Here is a 12,704-nt window from a genome sequence, read left to right as displayed (position 1 = left end):
CTCTTGTGCAAAACAACATAAGAAAAGGTTAAGGATCAGCCTCCATTGGATGCTCTTGGATTTAGCCAATGTGACCATGCCAAGGTTTTAGTACTTAACTGTGGTTAGGAGCAGAGTCTCACAGTCTGAGGTCCTGGCAATGGCAGGGGTTTCCTACCCGGAAAGAAGACACAACTCTTTGAGAATGAAGCTTTCACATGAGGTGAGGATGTGTTTTCAGCTCACACATGGCATAGAAATTATGAGATTCTGGATTTTATGGGGAGTAGTAAACAGCTCAGTGATCTAAAGATAATAGATTTCCCTTGGAGACATGAAGAGAGAACAGCCCATAGAGAAAGCAGAATTCCTAAGATATTAAATCCCAAAAGGTTGGAAGGGAGATTGATTCAGAGACACACTTCCTATCGATGTAAACTGAGAACTTACATAAGCAGAAAAATGTCTTCATTTATGAAATCAAAATAGCCTATACAAAGTGGGCAACTTTATTAGTGTTTAAATTGTTCTTAAGTACAAAATTTCAGGGGATTTTAAATTCTGTGGTTATGTTGTTATGCTTAAAAAATAAACTGTTGAAAGAGAAAGTATTTATTCACCCCATATATATCTATTGAGTTCCTACTGTGTTTACAAAATATGGCAGGCATAAAATCGTCAATAAAACTGCCATGGTCCCTGTTCTCATGGAAACAGTGGCCTAGTTGGGGCAAGGGGGTAAAACACTAAGTAAAGAATCTAACAAATCTACCTATAGACTGGGAGAAGTGCTTTGAAGCAAAAGCCCCCAGAAATATGACAGCATATAATGGGGAGAATTAATTTAGTCTTGGTGTCAGAGAGGGATTTCCAGAAGAAACACCGGTTTGTGTCAAGGCCATGTGTTTGAGAAAGACTTAACTATGATGTGGATTTGGTAATGGGGAGGAGGGGGAAGCAAAGGAGCCCAAGAACTTTAAGATGCTGAAGTGAGGGGATCACGTTAAATTCAAGTAATAAAAGAGGATAAATGTGGCTGGAGCACTAAGAAGTGACAGAAATGGGGAGTTCCGGAAGATGGCGGCGTAGGAGGACGCTGGGCTCACCGCGCGTCCTGCTGATCACTTAGATTCCACCTACACCTGCCTAAAGAACCCAGAAAACCGCCAGAGGATTAGCAGAACGGAGTCTCCGGAGCCAAGCGCAGACGAGAGGCCCACGGAAGAGGGTAGGAAGGGCGGCGAGGCGGTGCGCGCTCCACGGACTGGCGGGAGGGAGCCAGGGCGGAGGGGCGGCTCGCCGGCCAAGCAGAGCCCCCGAGTCGGGCTGGCAAAAGCGGAGGGGCCGGACGGACTGTGTTCCGACAGCAAGCGCGACTTAGCGTCTGGGAGGTCAGAAGTTAACAGCTCTGCTCAGAAAGCGGGAAGGCTGGAGGACAAAGGGAGGGAGAGCTGCTGAGCCCCCGGACGGCAGAGCTCAGCTTGGCGGGGAACAAAGGCGCTCGCCAGCGCCATCTCCCCCGCCCATCCCCCAGCCAAAATCCCAAAGAGAACCAGTTCCTGCCAGGGAACTTGCTCGCTCCGCGCAAACACCCAACTCTGTGCTTCTGCGGAGCCAAACCTCCGGCAGCGGATCTGACTCCCTCCCGCTGCCACAGGGCCCCTCCTGAAGTGGATCACCTAAGGAGAAGCGAGCTAAGCCTGCCCCTCCCGCCCCCGTGCACCTTGCCTACCCACCCCAGCTAATACGCCAGCTCCCCAGCACCACAAGCCTGGCAGTGTGCAAGTAGACCAGACGGGCCACACCACCCCACAGTGAATCCCGCCCCTAGGAGAGGGGAAGAGAAGGCACACACCAGTCTGACTGTGGCCCCAGCGGTGGGCTGGGGGCAGACATCAGGTCGGACTGCGGCCCCGCCCACCAACTCCAGTTATACACCACAGCACGGGGGAAGTGCCCTGCGGGTCCTCACCACTCCAGGGACTGTCCAAAATGACCAAACGGAAGAATTCCCCTCAGAAGAATCTCCAGGAAATAACAACAGCTAATGAACTGATCAAAAAGGATTTAAATAATATAACAGAAAGTGAATTTAGAATAATAGTCATAAAATTAATCGCTGGGCTTGAAAACAGTATACAGGACAGCAGAGAATCTCTTGCTACAGAGATCAAGGGACTAAGGAACAGTCACGAGGAGCTGAAAAACGCTTTAAACGAAATGCAAAACAAAATGGAAACCACGACGGCTCGGATTGAAGAGGCAGAGGAGAGAATAGGTGAACTAGAAGATAAAGTTATGGAGAAAGAGGAAGCTGAAAGAAAGAGAGATAAAAAAATCCAGGAGTATGAGGGGAAAATTAGAGAACTAAGTGATACACTAAAAAGAAATAATATACGCATAATTGGTATCCCAGAGGAGGAAGAGAGAGGGAAAGGTGCTGAAGGGGTACTTTAAGAAATTATAGCTGAGAACTTCCCTGAACTGGGGAAGGAGAAAGGCATTGAAATCCAAGAGGCACAGAGAACTCCCTTCAGACGTAACTTGAATCGATCTTCTGCACGACATATCATAGTGAAACTGGCAAAATACAAGGATAAAGAGAAAATTCTGAAAGCAGCAAGGGATAAACGTGCCCTCACATATAAAGGGAGACCTATAAGACTCGTGACTGATCTCTCCTTTGAAACTTGGCAGGCCAGAAAGGCTTGGCACGATATCTTCAGTGTGCTAAACAGAAAAAATATGCAGCCGAGAATCCTTTATCCAGCAAGTCTGTCATTTAGAATAGAAGGAGAGATAAAGGTCTTCCCAAACATACAAAAACTGAAGGAATTTGTCACCACGAAACCAGCCCTACAAGAGATCCTAAGGGGGATCCTGTGAGACAAAGTACCAGAGACATCACTACAAGCATAAAACATACAGACATCACAATGACTCTAAACCCGTATCTTTCTATAATAACACTGAATGTAAATGGATTAAATGCGCCAACCAAAAGACATAGGGTATCAGAATGGATAAAAAAACAAGACCCATCTATTTGCTGTCTACAAGAGACTCATTTTAGGTCTGAGGACACCTTTAGATTGAGAGTGAGGGGATGGAGAACTATTTATCATGCTACTGGAAGCCAAAAGAAAGCTGGAGTAGCCATACTTATATCAGACAAACTAGACTTTAAATTAAAGGCTGTAACAAGAGATGAAGAAGGGCATTATATAATAATTACAGGGTCTATCCATCAGGAAGAGCTAACAATTATAAATGTCTATGCACCAAATACCGGAGCCCCCAGATATATAAAACAGTTACTCATAAACATAAGCAACCTTATTGATAAGAATGTGGTCATTGCAGGGGACTTTAACACACCACTTACAGAAATGGATAGATCATCTAGACACACAGTCAATAAAGAAACAAGGGCCCTGAATGATACATTGGATCAGATGGACTTGACAGATATATTTAGAACTCTGCATCCCAAAGCAACAGAATATACTTTCTTCTCGAGTGCACATGGAACATTCTCCAAGATAGATCATATACTGGGTCACAAAACAGCCCTTCATAAGTTTACAAGAATTGAAATTATACCATGCATACTTTCAGACCACAATGCTATGAAGCTTGAAATCAACCACAGGAAAAAGTCTGGAAAACCTCCAAAAGCATGGAGGTTAAAGAACACCCTACTAACGAATGAGTGGGTCAACCAGGCAATTAGAGAAGAAATTAAAAAATATATGGAAACAAACGAAAATGAAAATACAACAATCCAAACGCTTTGGGACGCAGCGAAGGCAGTCCTGAGAGGGAAATACATTGCAATCCAGGCCTATCTCAAGAAACAAGAAAAATCCCAAATACAAAATCTAACAGCACACCTAAAGGAAATAGAAGCAGAACAGCAAAGGCAGCCTAAACCCAGCAGAAGAAGAGAAATCATAAAGATCAGAGCAGAAATAAACAATATAGAATCTAAAAAAACGGTAGAGCAGATCAACGAAACCAAGAGTTGGTTTTTTGAAAAAATAAACAAAATTGACAAACCTCTAGCCAGGCTTCTCAAAAAGAAAAGGGAGATGACCCAAATAGATAAAATCATGAATGAAAATGGAATGATTACAACCAATCCCTCAGAGATACAAACAATTATCAGGGAATACTATGAAAAATTATATGTCAACAAATTGGACAACCTTGAAGAAATGGACAAATTCCTAAACACCCACACTCTTCCAAAACTCAATCAGGAGGAAATAGAAAGCTTGAACAGACCCATAACCAGCGAAGAAATTGAATCGGTTATCAAAAATCTCCCAACAAATAAGAGTCCAGGACCAGATGGCTTCCCAGGGGAGTTCTACCAGACGTTTAAAGCAGAGATAATACCTATCCTTCTCAAGCTATTCCAAGAAATAGAAAGGGAAGGAAAACTTCCAGACTCATTCTATGAAGCCAGTATTACTTTGATTCCTAAACCAGACAGAGACCCAGTAAAAAAAGAGAACTACAGGCCAATATCCCTGATGAATATGGATGCAAAAATTCTCAATAAGATACTAGCAAATCGAATTCAACAGCATATAAAAAGAATTATTCACCATGATCAAGTGGGATTCATTCCTGGGATGCAGGGCTGGTTCAACATTCGCAAATCGATCAATGTGATACATCACATTAACAAAAAAAAAGAGAAGAACCATATGATCCTGTCAATCGATGCAGAAAAGGCCTTTGACAAAATCCAGCACCCTTTCTTAATAAAAACCCTTGAGAAAGTCGGGATAGAAGGAACATACTTAAAGATCATAAAAGCCATTTATGAAAAGCCCACAGCTAACATCATCCTCAATGGGGAAAAACTGAGAGCTTTTTCCCTGAGATCAGGAACACGACAGGGATGCCCACTCTCACCGCTGCTGTTTAATATAGTGCTGGAAGTTCTAGCATCAGCAATCAGACAACAAAAGGAAATCAAAGGCATCCAAATTGGCAAAGATGAAGTCAAGCTTTCGCTTTTTGCAGATGACATGATATTATACATGGAAAATCCGATAGACTCCACCAAAAGTCTGCTAGAACTGATACATGAATTCAGCAAAGTTGCCGGATACAAAATCAATGTACAGAAATCAGTTGCATTCTTATACACTAACAATGAAGCAACAGAAAGACAAATAAAGAAACTGATCCCATTCACAATTGCACCAAGAAGCATAAAATACCTAGGAATAAATCTAACCAAAGATGTAAAAGATCTGTATGCTGAAAACTATAGAAAGCTTATGCAGGTAATTGAAGAAGATATAAAGAAATGGAAAGACATTCCCTGCTCATGGATTGGAAGAATAAATATTGTCAAAATGTCAATACTACCCAAAGCTATCTACACATTCAATGCAATCCCAATCAAAATTGCACCAGCATTCTTCTCGAAACTAGAACAAGCAATCCTAAAATTCATATGGAACCACAAAAGGCCCCGAATAGCCAAAGTAATTTTGAAGAAGAAGACCAAAGCAGGAGGCATCACAATCCCAGACTTTAGCCTCTACTACAAAGCTGTCATCATCAAGACAGCATGGTATTGGCATAAAAACAGACACATAGACCAATGGAATCGAATAGAAACCCCAGAACTAGACCCACAAACGTATGGCCAACTCATTTTTGACAAAGCAGGAAAGAACATCCAATGGAAAAAAGACAGTCTCTTTAACAAATGGTGCTGGGAGAACTGGACAGCAACATGCAGAAGGTTGAAACTAGACCACTTTCTCACACCATTCACAAAAATAAACTCAAAATGGATAAAGGACCTGAATGTGAGACAGGAAACCATCAAAACCTTAGAGGAGAAAGCAGGAAAAGACCTCTCTGACCTCAGCCGTAGCAATCTCTTACTCGGCACATCCCCAAAGGCAAGGGAATTAAAAGCAAAAGTGAATTACTGGGACCTTATGAAGATAAAAAGCTTCTGCACAGCAAAGGAAACAACCAACAAAACTAAAAGGCAACCAACGGAATGGGAAAAGATATTTGCAAATGACACATCGGACAAAGGGCTAGTATCCAAAATCTATAAAGAGCTCATCAAACTCCACACCCGAAAAACAAATAACCCAGTGAAGAAATGGGCAGAAAACATGAATAGACACTTCTCTAAAGAAGACATCCGGATGGCCAACAGGCACATGAAAAGATGTTCAACGTCGCTCCTCATCAGGGAAATACAAATCAAAACCACACTCAGATACCACCTCACGCCAGTCAGAGTGGCCAAAATGAAGAAATCAGGAGACTATAGATGCTGGAGAGGATGTGGAGAGACGGGAACCCTCTTGCACTGTTGGTGGGAATGCAAATTGGTGCAGCCGCTCTGGAAAGCAGTGTGGAGGTTCCTCAGAAAATTAAAAATAGACCTACCCTATGACCCAGCAATAGCACTGCTAGGAATTTATCCAAGGGATACAGGAGTACTGATGCCTAGGGGCACTTGTACCCCAATGTTTATAGCAGCACTCTCAACAATCGCCAAATTATGGAAAGAGCCTAAATGTCCATCAACTGATGAATGGATAAAGAAATTGTGGTTTATATACACAATGGAATACTACGTGGCAATGAGAAAGAATGAAATATGGCCTTTTGTAGCAACGTGGATGGAACTGGAGAGTTTGATGCTAAGTGAAATAAGCCATACAGAGAAAGACAGATACCATATGGTTTCACTCTTATGTGGATCCTGAGAAACGTAACAGAAACCCATGGGGGAGGGGAAGGGAAAAAAAAAAAAAAGAGGTTAGAGTGGGAGAGAGCCAAAGCATAAGAGACTGTTAAAAACTGAGAACAAACTGAGGGTTGATGGGGGGTGGGAGGGAGGGCAGGGTGGGTGATGGGTATTGAGGAGGGCACCTTTTGGGATGAGCACTGGGTGTTGTATGGAAACCAATTTGACAGTAAATTTCATATATTAAAAAATAAATAAATAAATAAATAAATAAAAATAAAAAAAAAAAAAAAAAAAAAAAGAAGTGACAGAAATGAGATATGGTGTGAAACAGAGTTGTTGAGCTGACAGAGGCCAGAGACTTGTAAGCAAATTTATGCAGGGTTATAAGGGACCGCTGAAAGCTTTTAAGGAGAATTAGGACCTCGCAGCAATGTGGACACCAGATTAAGTGTGGCAAGGGTAAATATAAGTAAATCAGTTGAGTAACAGTAATCCCAAAGGAGAGATGACTTTATCTTGCACTAGGATAGGGGCAGTGAAGATAGAGAAAAGTGAATAGATTTAGAAGGTATGTTGAAGATAAAATTGATCACTTTTATGACCAAAGAACAATTTTTTTATTTTTTTTAACTTTTTCCTTTAAAAATTTTTTTCTCTATTTTTTTCCTTGAGTATAGTTGATAGAAATGTTACATTAGGCTCAAGTGTACAACATAATGATTCAGCAAGTTTATACATTGTATTATGCTCACCAGAGTGTAGCTACCATCTGTCACCATACGGGGCTATTACTACACCTCTGACTATATTCCCTATGCTGTATATTTCATCCCCATAACTTATTCATTCTGTAACTGAAAGGTGTACCTACCTTCACTTTCACTGTTACTCCCCCCCCGCCCACCGCGCTGCTGGCAACCATTAGTTTGTTCTCTGTATTTATAGGTTTGAATCTCTTTTTTATTTGTTTATTCATGTGTTTTGTTTTTTAAAGTTAAAAAATATTTAAAATATTTAAAAACATTTTTTAATGTTCATTTAATCTGAGAGAGAGAGAGAGAGAGAGAGACAGAAGATCCTAAGCAGGCTCATGCTAACAGCAGAGTCAATGTGGGGTTCGAAACCACGAACCATGAAATCATGACCTGAGGCAAAGTTGGACCTTTAGCCAACTCAACCACCCAAGTGCCCCTGTTTTGTTTTTTAGATTCCACATATGTGAAATCATATAATATTTGTTTTTTCTTTGTCTAACTTATTTCACTTTCACATGTTGTAGCAAATGGCAAGATCGCATTCTTTTTTGTGTCTAATATTCCATTACATATATATTTTTATTATAATATTATTCATTATATATATATGTGTGTATATATATATATATATATATTTACTTCTTTATCTATTTGTAATCGATGGACACAGGTTGCTTCCATATCTTGGCTATTATAAATAATGCTTCAATAAACATAGGGATATGTATATCTTTTAGAACTAGAATTTTCATTTTCTTCATATAAATACCCAATAGCAGAATTATTGGATCATACAGTATTTCCATTTTTAATTCTCTTCATAAATATCCAGTAGCAGAATTATTGGACCATATGGTATTCCTATTTTTAATTATTTAAGAAAGATCCATACTCTTTTCCGCAGTAGCTATACCAGTTTGCATTCCCAAAAACAGTGTACATTTTTTTCCACATTCTCATCACCACTTATTATTTCTTGCCTTTTAGAGTCTAACCATTATAATAGCAATATCTCATAGCGGTTTTAAATTTCCTTCCCTGTTGGTTAGTGATGTTATGATCTTTTCATGTATTTGTTGACCCACTCTATGTCATCTTTGGAAACATGTCTATTCAAGTCCTCTGTTCATTTTTAAATTGGGTTATTTGGGGGATTTTGGTGTTCAGTTGTGTAAGTTCTTTACATATTTTGGATATTAACCCCTTATTGGGTATATCACTTGGCAAATATCTTCTCCCATTCAGTAGGTTGCCTTTTTGTTCTGTTGATGGCTTCCTTCACTATGCAGAAGGTTTTTAGTTTGGTTTAGTATAGTTTCTTTTTGCTCTTGTTTCCCTTGACTTAGAAGACAGATGAAGAAAACTGTTGCTGTGGCTGATGACAAAGGAATGACTGCTTATGTTCTCTTCTAAGGGCTTTATGATTTCAAGGTCTCGTAATTAGATGACCAAAGAACAATTCTTTTTTTTTTTTTAATGTTTATTTTTGAGAGAGAACGTGAGTGGGGGAGGGGCAGAGAGAGAAGGAGACACAGAATCCGAAGTAGGGTCCAGGGTCTGAGCTGTCAGCACAGAGCCTGACACGGGGCTCAAATTCACAAACTGCGAGATCATGACCTGAGCCAAAGTCAGATGCTTAACCGACTGAGCCACCCAGGCACCGCAACCAAAGAACAATTCTAGTGTTTGATATATATGCAGTGGGATGGCACCTGATGTTATTCACATTCTTAAGGAAGATTGGAGAAAGACCAGGTTACAGGAGAAGAGAATAAATTCAGATTAGGTCATGACAAGCATATGATACATTTGAAGCATGCATGTAAAGATTGCTTATCAGCACATAGAAAAGTAGTTGAGAGCAAAATAGCAATTTTTTAAACTATTTTACATCCCCACCAGCAGTGTCTGAGGGTTCCAATTTTTCTACATTCTTGCTAACCTGGTTGTTACTGGTTTTTTTTTAGAATAATTATTCTCTTGGATGTGAACAGTATCTCATTACAATTTTGTTTTACATTTCTTTAATGACTAATAACGTTGAGCACCTCTTCATGTTGCTTACTGTCTTATTTCTATCTTCTCTGGAGAAAGATCTATTCATACCCTTTGCTTGGTTTTTAACTGGTTTATCTTTTTATGACTGAGTTTTAAGAGTTCTTAATATATTTCATATACAGGTCCTGAAATAGCATTTTGAGGGAAAAAATTGGAGGGACCAATATATTAACTGACAATTGTTGTAATATAGAATATATTCTCCTGGATTATTTGTTGACATATAATTTTCATAGTAATCTCTAACAATCACATGTGTTTTGTATGGTATCAGTTGTAATGTCTCCTCTGTCATTTCTGGCCTTATTTGATACCTCTTTCTTTTTTTCTTAGTAAGTTCAGCTAAAGGTTTGCCAATTTGTTTGTCTTTTCAAAAACCTAGGCCTCACTTTCATTGATATTTGCGATTGTTTCTGTGGTCTCCATTTTATTTAGCTCTACCTTTTGTGATTTCTTTCCTTCTCCTTGTTTTGGTCTTCATTTGTTCTTTTTCTAGTTCCTTGTGGAATAAAGTTGCTTTTGAGATCTTTCTTTTTTCTTAATATATGAATTTAGTGTTAGAAAGTTTCCATCTAACCAATTTGACAATAAATTTCATATTAAAAAATAAAAATAAGTTTAAAAAAATAAAGTTTCCATCTAGAAATTGCTTTGGCAGCACCCCTAGTGTTTGTGTCTTACGTTTTCCATTTTCAAATGAAAAGGAAGAGTCTTTTGAGTCTTTTCAATATTAATGCCTTTTTCACTCTTTTAATTTTATTCTACTGTTTGGACCTCTAGTACAATGTTGGATAGAAGTGGGAATGGTTGACATCTTTGTCTTGCTATTATCCTAAGGGAGACATATTTTCATATTTCATCATTAATTGGGATATTAGCTGTAGGTTTTTTGTGCATGCCTTTTATCAAATTAAAATTTCCTTCTAAATTTAGATTTTGCTGTGTTTTAATCATGAATGGATATTTAATTAAAACAAATTTTTTCTTATTCTGTTGTAGTAGTCTTATGATTTTTTTCCTATTTAAATCTATTTCGTCATATTTAAGTTGATTACTTGTGTGTGTTCTCAGCCAACCTGCTTTGAGTTCCTGGAATAAATCCCACTTGGTCATAATGTATTACCATACAACATCCAACACTCACATTCACACATGTACGCACATGCTCGTGGAAATTTTCGGTAACTGATTTCTTTCTTTCTTTTTTTTAATGTTTTATCTTTTATTGAGAGAGAGATTATAAGCAGGGAGGGGCAGAGAGATAAAGGGGCAGAGAATCCAAAAGGGCTCCATGCTGACAGCAGCAAGCCTAATGTGGGACTTGAACTCATGAACTGCGAGATCATGACCTGAGGCGAAGTCTGACACTCAACTAACTGAGCCACCCATGTGCCCCATGATTCATTTTCTTAATAGATGTATGACTACTATAACCTTATATTTCTTCTTAGATCACTTGAAGTGTTTTTAATACATGTCTGTCTCATCAACATTTTCAAATCTATTGGGATAACGTTGCTCTTGACACCTTTTTTTTGTTTGTTTTGATAAATGTTTTATAGTTGCTTGAGAAATAAAACTATACTTGAAGCTGCTGGATGTTGTTTACTTAACAGGGCAATTGGCTTAATTTGCTTATGTTCAGATATTCTATACTATTTAGATTTTTCTAATTCTCTACGTTTCAGTTGCTGCAACTATGATTTCACTGTGGATTTGTCAATTTCCCCTTCTAGTATTATCCATCTCTTTGTCTGTATATATTGTTATGTATCTATAATGATATTAAGCATATACAAAGTTAGGTATATTTCCTGTTGGATTGCTACTGTAATCACGGTGTTACGGAACCAGGCTGGAACGCTGGCAGAAAAACCAAGCGGCACTCGGAGATCTTGGTGGATTGAAGATTTATTTACACCGGTGGGCTCAGAGGAGACCGTTTCTCCAAATATCTGAGCGCCCAATGCAAGCAGGAAGGGTAATTTATAGTTGTCAAGCCTCCATATTCGTGGGGGGTGGTTCGTTTGCCCTGGAAAACAGGGCGAAAAGAACCCAGAAGAGGGGACTCCAAGCTAGAGACCAGAGCATGTTTTAGTCCGTCAGCTATCTTATGGTGTAAAACTTTATTTATTTTCCCAACAACGGAATGTTGCCTTTTATCACTCCTAACATTTATTGTGTTAAAATCTACTTTGTCTGGTCTAGCCACACAAGCTTTTTCTCATTTTATATATGTGTGTGGATGTTTAATGTCTTCTAACAATACTAAGTTTTTAAGGATATTGTCTTAATTTTCATTTCACTTCCTTTCATTGACTTGCTTTGTCAACTCATACTAATGTAATACTGCCATAATTTTTGTCAAGTTTTCCATGTTCCTATTGTCTTTTGCATCATGTTCCATCTGTTCTTTTCTTTGTTCCTCTTGCCATTTTTGGACCAATAAAATAGGTGTTATTACTGCCATTATTGTATTTTTCTTCAGTGTTATTTTTGTTATGCATTCCAATATTTTGTTCTGAGCTTCCATCAGGTAATCATTATTCTAAATTCTGAATAACATACTTACTTTAGTATTTCCTCTCAGCTTTAGTTTATATGAATAGGTATTTATGCTATCTTTTTTTTTTGAAGGATTTTTCATTAGAATTCTGAGTTGTAAGTATTTTTTCAGCACTTCCAAAATATCATTTGTCTTTTGGCTTCCATTGTTTCTACTGAAAAGTTGCCCGGTAGTCTAAAGTCTACCTACAAAGGTAATGTGCAGAGATTATGACTCTGCAAACACACTCCACTGTGTATATTCAGAATAAAATATCCCCAGTTCCATAAGGGCCAGGGTGTATGTACGTGTGCATGTGAGTAAAGACGCTCAGCATAGTGTTATTTGTGGTGACAGAGACTGAAAAAACTTAGATATACATAATCAGGGAATGATTAAGAAAATAGTGTTGGTTGCATGCTAGGAAAGTCTATAAAATAATCACAAGCAAGATTTGAAGCATAAATAATTTTATTAAAAATACATTTTTAAAAATAATTGAGTTAAAAGTAAGCAATGTAATATTTTAGCACAATGAAACAGATGTAAGTTCCTAAAATAAACATTCAGTAAATGACCTCATAGTCACATGTTTAAGAATATATGTCAAACACATAGAGAA

The sequence above is a fragment of the Neofelis nebulosa genome, chromosome 10, assembly GCF_028018385.1.
Source record: "Neofelis nebulosa isolate mNeoNeb1 chromosome 10, mNeoNeb1.pri, whole genome shotgun sequence".
Lineage (NCBI taxonomy): Eukaryota > Metazoa > Chordata > Mammalia > Carnivora > Felidae > Neofelis > Neofelis nebulosa.
This window is presented reverse-complemented; position numbering follows the sequence as displayed.